The sequence below is a fragment of the Chenopodium album genome, chromosome 4 (assembly GCF_948465745.1).
Source record: "Chenopodium album chromosome 4, dcCheAlbu1.1, whole genome shotgun sequence".
In the NCBI taxonomy this organism is placed as follows: Eukaryota; Viridiplantae; Streptophyta; class Magnoliopsida; order Caryophyllales; family Amaranthaceae; genus Chenopodium; species Chenopodium album.
In genome coordinates this window covers 61,513,091-61,525,388 of record NC_137837.1, presented here as the reverse complement: position 1 = coordinate 61,525,388, position 12,298 = coordinate 61,513,091, and positions in this window count along the sequence as shown.

Sequence of the window (12,298 nt, the reverse complement as noted above, 5' to 3'; positions counted from 1 at the left end):
GGTGAACCGGATGGAACACCAATTATATATATATATAAAATCATTTGAGATTTTGTTAGAATCGTATTAATGTATAATTTTATGACATAAATTTTAATAATTTTTTGTTAAAATATAATTAAAGATATTGTTATTCAAAAATGCATTTTAAAGTCTATGCAAAATCAAAATGATATTATTTAATTGAACGAAGGGAGTGGTTAACTTTATTATTAATTAGGTATATAACGTGTTTTCAGTGTGGCTTGCCACACCATATAAGCGCTTATAAAAAACGGTGTAACCTCTTTAACACTGATAGAGTAACTACTAAATCGTATGAACATCAAGGCTGACATCAAGGCTTGGTTCTCATTGATGGGTCAATATATAATATAAGATTACCCACATAAAATAGAATTAGTATACTAATCAAATATATCCCAAAAGATATTTTAGCCAAAAATATGGTCACAAAATATATCCTAATATTTCCTAAATATATTTCTTAAATATATATCCTCAAAATATGTCCTAATATTGCCTAAATATATCCTAAGGAGCATAGGGATAAAAAATGCCCAACTTGGAAAGAAGAGTATCAAACTGTGTCTTTCCAAGCGCCTTAGTAAAAATAGCTGCCAATTGCTCCTTAGTGGAAACATAAGATGGAGCAATTAAGCCCTCTGTAATAGCATCACGAACAATATGACGGATTGACAGTCAATCTCAATGTGTTTCGTACGTTTATGAAAAACTGGAATTCTAGCTATATGTAATGCAGATTGACTGTCACAAAACAACTTGATCGCCTTAGGGTGTTGGACACCCAAACTCAAAAGCAAGGCCTTCAACTATTTCAAGTAATGTGTGATTGAAGCCATGGATCGATACTCAGCCTCAAAAGAAGATGTAGAAACCGTCGGTTGTTTCTTAGTCTTCCAAGAAATAGAAGATTTACCAAGAAACACAAGCCAACTTGTCAACGAACGACGATCAAGGGGACACGGAGCCCAATCTGAATCACACCAACCCTGCAAAGTCAGGTCATTATCTGCACTCAACAAAATACTCTGGCTTGGGGTACCCTTTAAATAATGAACCACAACTGCTTCCCAATGCTCAATCCGAGGTTCGTGCATGAATTGAGAAAGAGCGTGAACAGAGTATGCCAAATTTGTCCTTGTAACCGAGAGATAAATGAGCCGCCCTACCAGTTTGCGATAAGGCTTAGGATGCGCAAGAAACTCACCACTAGCAAGGCTAAGCTTGTGATTTTGCTCGTTTGGATGGCCACTTGGCTTTTCTCCTAATAACCCTGCTTCAGAAATAGTATCCAAGGTATATTTTCGTTGACATAAAAACAAACCAGATTTACTGTGAGCCACCTCAATGCCCAAAAAATACTTAAAAGGACTAAGATCCTTTATCTTGAAACAATCAGTATGATAAGCCTTGAAAACAGTTAATGCAGCGGAATCATTTCCAGAAATAATAACATCATCAACTTAGACTAAGACATTAATATGAACATTGCCTTTAATGTATGTAAAAAGAGAGTAATAAGAGTAAGATTGTTGAAAACCATACCCTTTCAAAGCCGCAGTCAATTTTGCAAACCAACACCACAGAGCTTATTTCAACCCATACTAAGAATTTCTCAAACGATAAACCAAGCTCAGATCCGAGCTCTCAAAACCGGAGGTAATTTCATGTACACCTCCTCATCCAGATCACCATGTAGAAAGGCATTATAAACATCCATCTGCTGAAGTTCCTAATTTTTAGAAGTAGCTATAGCAAGGAAAGCACGCACAATAGTATTTTTGCAACCAAAGCAAAAGTCTCACCATAATCTATAACCTCTTGCTGATGATTACCAAAGACAACCAACCGAGACTTGAGACTTTCAATATCACCAGTAGACAAAAACTCTGTTTTGTACATCCATTGAATACCTAAAGCCTTCTTTCCGGGAGGAAGATGCTCTAATGTCCAAGTCCCATTGTCTTCCAATGCCCGTATTTCCTCTTTCATAGAACAACGCCAACCTTCAGATTTCATGGCCTCTTTATAGGATTTTAGATCCTTTTCCTGAACTACGGCTGCAAGAAATATTTGATAGTTTATAGAAAATATGTCACAATTTATATAGTGTGCTAAAGGATAAGGCGTACCTGAAGGAGTGTTGGATGACGGAGATGACGGAGACGGATTATTAGCAAAAACGGAGTAAGCTAAGTCACATAATCACGGAGCTTAACCGAGGGAAATTTCTCATGTTGGCCCTTACCCAGCCTCATTCTCGGTGTTGGGCTGCTCTTCAAGCTGCTGGCGTTGCGAGGCAGGCCCCTCCGCGCCCCCCCTACGATCTGTGGCAGGCTACCGCGGGGTGGCATTGGAGCTGGCTGCTTGTGGCGGCAAAACAGGCCCCTCCGCAGCCCCCCTGCGGTCTGTAGCAGGCTGCCGTGGGATAGCTGTGGAGCCGTCTACCTGGCTAGGTGCGGACTGCTCTTGTGCGGTCTGCCTTGGCCGGGCAGCCACGAGTTCAGCAGGGTTAGGGTCGGCAGCCACGGATTCTGTAACTACCACAAAAGCATCATCAAAGGCTGCTTCACCATCATTATAATTCACCACATCATCATCAAAGACCACACTTTCCGAAAGATCCTCATGTATTTCTCCATTATCATACGAAGTAGACTCTGTATTAACAGCATTAGGGGCATCAAACGGGAACACTCCCTCAACAAATTTCACATCACGATAAACGAAAAAAAAACCTTCGACTCAAGGTCATACACTTTCCATCCTTTCTTCCCAAAGGGATATCCCACAAAAACACATTTTCTACCCCGACTTGCAAATTTATCACCATTAGTTTCTGATTATGAGCAAAACACAAACACCCAAAAGTATGAATTGCATCAAAAGACGGAGGTTTATTGAAAAGTATTTCAAAGGGAGTTTTATTTTGGAGAAAGGGTGTGGGTGTACGGTTAATAAGATGTGTAGCAGCAAGAACACACTCACCCCAAAAATAAATTGGTAAATTGGCTTGAAATCTCAAAGCTCTCCCAACATTAAGAACATGTTTGTGTTTCTCTCAACCCTCCCATTTTGTTGTGGAGTTCCGACACAAGAGGTTTGGAAAAGAATTCGCGAAGCAACAAAATAATCATGCTAGCAATTAAACTTAGTACCATTATCACTTTGCACAATCTTAAGGGTTTATGAAAATTGTCTATCAACAATTGCAACAAAAGCCAAAAACATTCTTAAAACCTCTGTTTTATCAACCAACAAATAAATCCAAACAGCTCTAGAATAATCATCAACTATTGTCAAAAAGTAACGAGCGCCACACGACGAAACATGTCGATATGGACCCCACAAATCACAATGTATTATCTCAAAAATTCTAGAAGCCCTACTTTCATTAAGAGGAATTTTGTCTCTAGGATGTTTAGCACGCATACATACTTCACACCCCTTATCTAGACAATCTTTATTACTACTAACATGATGAAGCAACTTAACTACTTTGTCGGAAGGATGCCCCATTCGATAATGCCACTACTCCAAATTTGAGGTCGCTTCACCAACGCCAACATGATGCACAAAATCCAAATTGCTAAAATAATCTAATCCGTCTATCCTAGATCCCGTTCCAATCAGCTCCTTCGTCTGGTTCTGTATAACACACATATAAGAGTTAAATTGGACAATATAATGAAACTCATTGGTAAGTTCAAACACAGAAAGCAGGTTACGGCTTTGTTCGATAAACGAACAAAACCAACAAAAGAAGCTGCAATAGTATCACTATTGGGAAGACCAACGGGACATTCAAAACTCTGAATATCAAGCAGCCATTACTCAGGGGAGGTCGTCCATGGAAATCAAAACACTTGGCTTCCACATTACCCCTCTTTTTACAATAGTTGCAAATTTTATCGGACCAACTATTTGCTGTTTCGTCACCCACCTTCTTGCACTTAGCACACACCGAGGCATAACCTTCTCGACCACTATAATGAACCTCCTGCCCTGCTATACGGACAACAAAGCTAAGGGCTTCAGCAGGCCTTTGTTCTTACACATGCTTCGCTATGCGTACCCTTTCCTACTGCACTACTAATTGGTATGCACGATCTAAGCTAGGTAGAGGTTCTTGGGACAAAATATTAGTACGCAACGAGCTATAAAAAAAGAATCATGTAATTTGGATTGTTCACACCTAGTTTCATGCAATTAACCCGCAACACAATTCGAACAGCAAGAACAAGATATTAAAGGCTCATGGTGATCCAATTCTTGCCACAAAGAATGTAATTTACCATAATACACCGAAACAAACATATCACGAGATTGTTCACATTTAGCGATTGATGATTTTAATTGTTGTATTCTAGGACCATTAGTCTGAGCATAACATTTCTTGAGATGCTCCCATAGAAACCGAGCCTCACGAAATTTAGAAAGGGAAGATCGTACCTTAGGGTCGATTGTATTTGTAGTCCAGGATATCAACATGGCATTGATAGCTGTCCAATTAGATTGAGTACATGGCGAAACATGGGCGGTGATATTACCATTCAAGAAATCGAATTTGCATCGAGCCTCCAAAGTTGTTTGCATATCAGCTGCCCAATCATTGTAATTAACAGATTTTAATCGAGTTGGGGTTATGAAATCCCCGGGTCGATCTTGAGAAGCAAGGTAAAAGGGGGAATTAGGTTTAATTTCAGTCGCTGGGGGTGGTGGAGGAACATCATCTCCTGCCATATTTGAGGATTTTTAGAAAATTAAAAAAAAAAAAAAAAAAAAATTCAACCTGCTCCTGACACCATGTCAGTAACCCTTTATTATATTTATAGTTTTAGAGTAGAGATATAGAGAGAACATGTGTATACATGGTAATGTTGCAATAATTGTGAAATTTCATAAAATAGTAATTATTGCAGTATTTGTGGCAACAAGTTTCTAGTGCAGCCAGCCGCACGGTTTGGCAGGGTGCTACGTCAGCAAATAACAAGTAACCCCCAGACAAAGTAATCCCTAACTGAATTTATAACCCTTGATCGAGTAACCTCTGACCGACCTAGTAACCCATGACCGATGATTAATCCCTCCCACCTACTAACCCTTGATCGAGTAACCCTTAACCGACCAAGTAACCCCTGACCAACCTTGTAACCCCGGACCTAGTAACCCTTTGACCTAGTAAACCCCGACCAACCTAGTAATCCCTAATCCCACACCGCCTCCAAGCCTTAAACTCCACCACACCACCAACTGCCGCACCTCACTCGTCACACAAACCACTACCCCACACCACCAACCCACGCCACCAGCCCCTAACACACGCCACTATCCCCAGCCCCAAACGCCATGCCACCTGCCCTTAACCCAGATTTACCCACCACATGACCTTAACCGAACTCGAACCAACATCCAAAACCCATCCTAACCACCAGCAACACCAACCTTATTCAGCAGCCACCCTCAAAGCCTTAAACTCCATCACACCACCACCAACTCCCGTACCCACTGCCCCACGCCACAAATAAACCCAGATCCAACCAAACCCTATAAAGAAAAATTAAATCGAACAAAAACCATAAAAATTAACAATGGCTTAGAATTTCACTTCAAATATGGCTAAAAGGTCAAATTCGACCATGGCTGAATCACAAAACCACCAAAAACAAGCACCACCGGCGAACGAACCACGACTATCGATGATGGTTGCAGAATTTGTGTTCTCTGAGAAAATGAGAGGAGAGGATTTAGTGTGGGTGAGAAGAAGAAAAGAGGAGAGAGAAATGAAAGAAGAGAGAGAAAAAGATTAAAAAAAAATCAGAGGCTAGCAGTACGGTGTGGCCAGCCACCTATGAAACTTTGTATAATCGTGGTCTTGAAGAACAGAAGAAGTATGATGTATGTCATACAACTAACCAGTTTTTTTTGTAGTAAAACTAACAAAAAATTAATCAAACCTAATTGTTAATATTAAAAATCTATACTATTATTTTAAAAGAAGGACACGTGTGTCCTCTTCCTTTTTTCTGATTAAAAAAATAAAATAAAATCTCATGCAATACTTTAATTTATAAAATAACTTTATACTCTCTCCGTTTTTAAATACTTGCTCCATTTCTCCATGCGCGGAGTTTTAGGAGAATTTGGAGAAAGTAATAAAATATGGAGGTAGTGGGGTTGGTGGAAGAATATAAAATTATAAAAAGCAAAAGTAATGGAGAAATTAGAGGAGAGAGAATATGAAATTAATAAAATATGATATTTGTTGGGTCCACTAGGTGAGAGAAATAAGTTAAATATTGTAAAAGCTTTCCAAATAAGGAAATGGAGCAAGTATTTAAAAACGGCCGAAAAAGAAAACTGGAGCAAGTATTTAAAAACGGAGGGAGTACATGAAAATTGATCATTCCATTACCAAAAAAAAAAAAAAAAAAAAAAAGAAAACCTAAATATTTTGCAAATTAATTGTAAATTTAAGTTTAACCGTTATTTAAAAAAAGTGTAAGAAAAAGGTTTTTCACAACATAACATATGTTTTTTTTTTAAAAATTTTGATGGACTCATACTATGTTTTACTTTTAAATTTTTATATATATTACTCCGTCCGTCCCTATTTGATAGTAACTTTTGGGCAATTTCCACGAAATTAATAAACATGAATAAGAAATAACAAAAGTACATTGAAAAAGTAAATTTACATTGGATATGTAAAAAAGTAAAGAGAGAAAGTAATTAAAGTATGAGAAAGCAAAATTTACATGGGAAAGTTAAATTTGCATAAATATTTTTGCAAATTGGAGAGAATTTTGGTAAACAAAAATAATATTAATGATACTTAAAAAAAGCAAATGTGACTAACATATTGGGGCACCAAAAATGGAATAAGTGACTATCAAATAGGAACGGAAGGAATAGTTTTTTGAAAGTACGGAGTAATTATTTGACACTACTATTAAAATATTTTCTACGAAGGACAATTCTCTTATGAAATTGAAACACTAAGCAAAAATATACTCCCTCCGTCCCAAATTACTTGCAACGGTTTGACTTTTTGTAATATTCACACATCTCCATTTGATCATCTTTTTTAACTATTATATGAAAGTCAATGTAATCATGTAAGATGTTGTTGGGTCTATTTTAATGTATAGTTTCTTAATATACACTTTTTATAACTTATATAAATATATAATAATATATATCAACGGTCAAACATGTACATCGGCAAGCGTGTCCAGTCAAAATATTGCAAATAATGAGACAGAGGGAGTAAATACAAAAACAATTATTATAACACATTAAATAGCTGTGCATTGCACAGGTTTAAGACTAATTAACAACCACTACTGCTGAATGGTCTTTGTTTTTAGTTTCTTTCCCGTTATGGGTTGTCATATTCGCTTCAGGGAATGGAGTAGAGCCGGTAGGACGTGATTCATGATTTTTCATTAACAACTCGTTATTTTGCTCAGCCACAAGAAGACAAGATATTAATTCAGAATATTTTTTAAAACTTTTTTCTCTATATTGTGTCTGCAGGACAATATTATTAGCATGGAAAGTGGAGTATGTCTTTTTAAGCATTTCTGCATCAGTAATATTTTATCCACATAATTTCAATTGAGAAGTTATTTTAAACATAGCTGAGTTATATTCACTAACAGATTTAAAATCTTGCAATTTTAAATTCAACCATTCATAACGAGCTCTAGGGAGTATCACTGTTTTTTGGTGGTCATACCCTTCCTTTAGGTTACTCCAAAGGATTTGTGGGTCTTTCACAGTTAAATATTCATTTTTAAGTCCTTCATGGAGGTCATAGCGAAGGAATATCATGGCTTTAGCCTTATCTTGAGGTGTTGCCTCATTAGCCTCTTTGATTGTTTCACCAAGCCTTTTAGCATCTAGATGTATTTCAACATCTAACACCCATGATAAATAATTCTTTCCGGTAATATCAAGGGCCACAAATTCAAGCTTGGCAAGGTTCGACATTTTTCACTATACAAAATATTGTTCAAAATTAGATATAAAAAATATCAAACATATACATATAAAAACATAATTGTTGATAATAAAAGTGTAATAGCAAGATAAGCAAATAAAATTAAGTTACCAATTGGTTGTTGGTGTAGTGGTGATTGGGACTACACTTGGTAGGGAGGACTCGTGTTCGATCCCCCGCAACAACAATCGGGAGGGGACTGGAACCTAACCACCCAGAACTGATCCCCGAATCCGGATTAGCCCAAAGGGTGAACCGGGTGGAACACCCAAAAAAAAAAAAAAACAAATAAAATAAGCAATAACCAAATAATGCATAATATAAAGAATTGTTAACATTAAGATCCTATATTTATATGTCGGGTCAAAAAAAAAAAAATAGATCCTATATTTATATGTATAATAATCATATATACTTAACCAAACAAGAAAACTAGGGAAATACTAATCAAGAGCATTGCACGGATCATTATAAAGTGTATGTGGTAATATATTGAATAAATAGCAACCATAATAAAATAGTAGTGTGTACGCAGCAATGCGGCATAATTCATGATTATAGCAAAGTCATGCATAACAATACGGCATAGCAATGTTAGCAAAATAATATAACAATGCAGTATACTTGTGGCAAAACAAAATCATGATTATAGCTAACATATACATGTAAAAAGGGTGAAGTTTACCTCAACGGGAGGAAAAAAAAAAAAACTAGTGTGTACGAAGTTCTATGTATATTATATGATTAATATTTTCTCAGATTTCCGATAATTAAAGCAATGGTGTTGATAACGTGTTAAATATGGAAGAGAAAAATATAGAGAGATGAGGGAAGCTTGTTACGTTGTATTTCATATTCCATCTATTACGGGATATATATACATGTACATTATTTAAGGTTCTATCAACGGATTAGACCAAATTTTTAACTCTAGAATATTCTATATTGTACATGGGATCCATATTTAGATATTATAATAACAGAAAACTATTTTAATGATTTTTACATTTCAATTTTGTAAAAAAAAAAAAAAAAAAAAAAAAAATCGATGAAGAAGTCGATAGTTTGGGCGGGTCAAGTTTAAACATCTAGTCATCAAACTCTCCCACATCTATAAAAAACCCCAGCGCCTCAAATTAGGGTTTTCAACATTGCCGTTTAAAGAACTCACCGCACTCTCTATTGCGCTTGAGTTCCGTTGCAGGCAGACATCAATCTTCTAAACTTCCTTATTCATTTATCTCTACTTCTATAGATTTATGTTAAGGTGTTTTGATACATAATCAAATTCGTTCTAAATCTTCTTTAATGGCTGATCCAATGACTTCTTTTTTGTTTATCAATCGAGGGCTCTATTTCACCCGCCCTATAATGGTTGGGCTGATTTGTAGAATTTTATGATATATTTTTTTAAAAAAAAAATCACGCTTTTTTTGCCCAAAATCTTCGCTGTGTTTTTGCGTCAGATCTTGATTTTTGTACTTTGTTTTTCCTTAATTTGTTTGTTCTTGGTGATGGTGATTTTCCTGTTATTCTAATTCTGCCATTTATTATCGAATTACTGATGCAGTTTTTAAGGTAAATCATTTTAAATATTAAGTATTAATTTTGTTTATCGTTTTTTTTTTTTGAAAAATTTGGATATACATTAGCGTTTATTGTTTGTTACAGTAGATACTATCAAATTGGTATGAAGATTTATTGTGGTCCGCCCAATTACGTTTACCAATAATTAAATCCAAGTACAAAACATTTGTTTTGAAATCTGTACTACTGCTATGGTATACACTCCATTACTCACTTTTTCACATAAAATAAATGAAAAAGTACTACTCTCTCCCTCCCTAATTACATTCTTCCTTTCTATTTTTGGTATTCTAAAATTACATTTCTCCTTTCTGTTTTTGGTAAGTGTTTTTTAGTAAATCAACTCTTTTTTTCTGTTTTATATTTAATGCTTTCTCATTCATCCTTACCTAATATCACTCATAATCCTTGTGCCAAATTACAATGAATATGATTAGTAAAAAATTTTCAATTAGGATCATGTGATTGGTCCTTTTTTTTTTTTTGCAAAGAATTGATGACATGTCATGAGTAATAATTAATCTATCTTTGTACTTCCCATTGCATTATCTAATTATTGTTATTTGTCTTTTTCTTCCCTCTTTAATTCCCGTGTAAATTTCCAAAGGGGAATGTAATTTAGGGACGGAGGGAGTACTATTGTTGCTCATTGGTAGTCTCGAGAATTAAGAAATATAAATAAATGTGGTACTTAAATTAGGGCATAAGGGATTATCAATAAGAAACGGAGAAAGTACATGATATGTGCAAAATTATAAGGTAATTTAGAAAATACAATAAATAAAGTTCAAAAAGTGGGCATAATATCTTTATACACTATCCAGAAATAAGATGAACTCTATTATGGGATGAAGGGAGTAGATTTGTCAGGATGAAGGGAGTAGATCGGGATGAAGGGAGTAGATTTGTCTTTCTGATGCAGTAATGCCTGTTTGTCTTTCGATTAGACCTAGCAATTTTGACCTAGGCTCAATGACCTTACCCAAATCACTTGACCCATTGCCCAAAATCGACCACAAAATATTAATGTGAAATTTACCCAAAAGTCGAAGTCAACCCAACTTGACCCATACCCGACTCGAAGTGGAATTAACCTGACCTTGACCCATAACCCAAACCAATCCGAACTGAAATGATCCCGAAGTTGATCCGACACTCGAAGTGGCCCGACCCGAAGTTGACCCGATACCCAAAGTGGCTCGACCTTAATTAAACTTGAATAAATGACCTAAATAGATCCGAAACTCAAAGTGAGCCGAACTAAAATTACCTTATACCAGAAATGAATCAATTGAAGCCAAAGACTTGACTCGAGCAAACCAAAATAGAAAACAACTGCAATCAAACTATTTTTTTTTTTAATTGAATTGATTTGTAATGTATAATAGTGTAAGGCTCTGTTCTTTTGAGCTTCTGGGCAGGGCAGAGTAGAATAGAGCAGGGGTTAGCAGAGCAGAGTAGATTAAATTTAGCAGAGCCAAGCAGAGCAGACATATTTCAAGATTATTATTAATACTATTATTAATGTTATTATTATTAGTGTTGTTATTATTGTTGTTGTTATTATTGTTGTTGTTATTATTATTATTGTTATTGTTATTAAAAAAAAACCTACAAAGTCAATCAATTTACAAGAAATTGGTGGGGAGCTGAGATACAATCTGAGCCCCCACCCCTCTAGCTATTGCGAATCCGATCCTGCTGAATATATGAGCAGCTGCACGAGCACCAATATCCTGAGTCTTAACGAACTCCTGAATCCTATTTAGCAACGCAACAACCTCCTTTTCTAATTTCCCCAACAAAGAAAAGGAGAAAGGAAGAAAACCATAGCCACTAGCCCTGCAACGCGCCCCATACTTGTCCCGTTTTCGCTGAGCCGTCGCAGACACAACATGACCAGGAATGAAGTCAGACAACCCTGATTGTGTCAAAGGTGAAGACCCCGTCAAGTCAACACATACATCAAGGCCTCTATCTCAGGAATAAAGCAACACATCTATTGGACGAAGAGCCCCGTCGTTCCCTCCAGTCAACCCTTGTTAACCTCCTTTTGAGCAGAAATCCCAGAACGAAAAAAATTATCAACAAGGGTGTCACGAACAACGTTGTGCCGATGTTTAATACCGACCATCCCTGCACAAGACACTACATGATCCCCATAAATATCCCCAACAAAAACACTTGAGCAAGCAGAACACGGTGTTGAAATGGAGAACAAAGGAACACCCAACCTGTAGCAAAGAACACTACGGTAAGTCTTACCATTCATAGTCTGACCCAAACCCGATATCGGGACCGTTCGCAACCAGGACGAAGAGTGATCCCCCTGTTGGGACTTCCATAAGGCAACCTGACGCACAGATAAGGAGAAAGTGGAATCCGCAGATCCAGTGACCTTCGTGAAATATATATCTGCCAAATTTTTCATGAGTCTGGGGGCAGCGATCTCACTAGGGTTACTCTTAAGGTTAGTCTCCACAGTCCTGTTAAAAAGACTAAAAGCACCATTGAAGGCAGGTTCCGAACTAACAATACCAGAAATGCTAAGAAGCGTAGCCTGAAGACCAGAAGTCTGCAGACGCGACGCAAGGAAATCATAGTGCCGAACATCACCCGTCGAATAAACACCCAAACCACCATAAGCAAAAGGTAAGGTGACAAGTCGCCATTGACAATCAC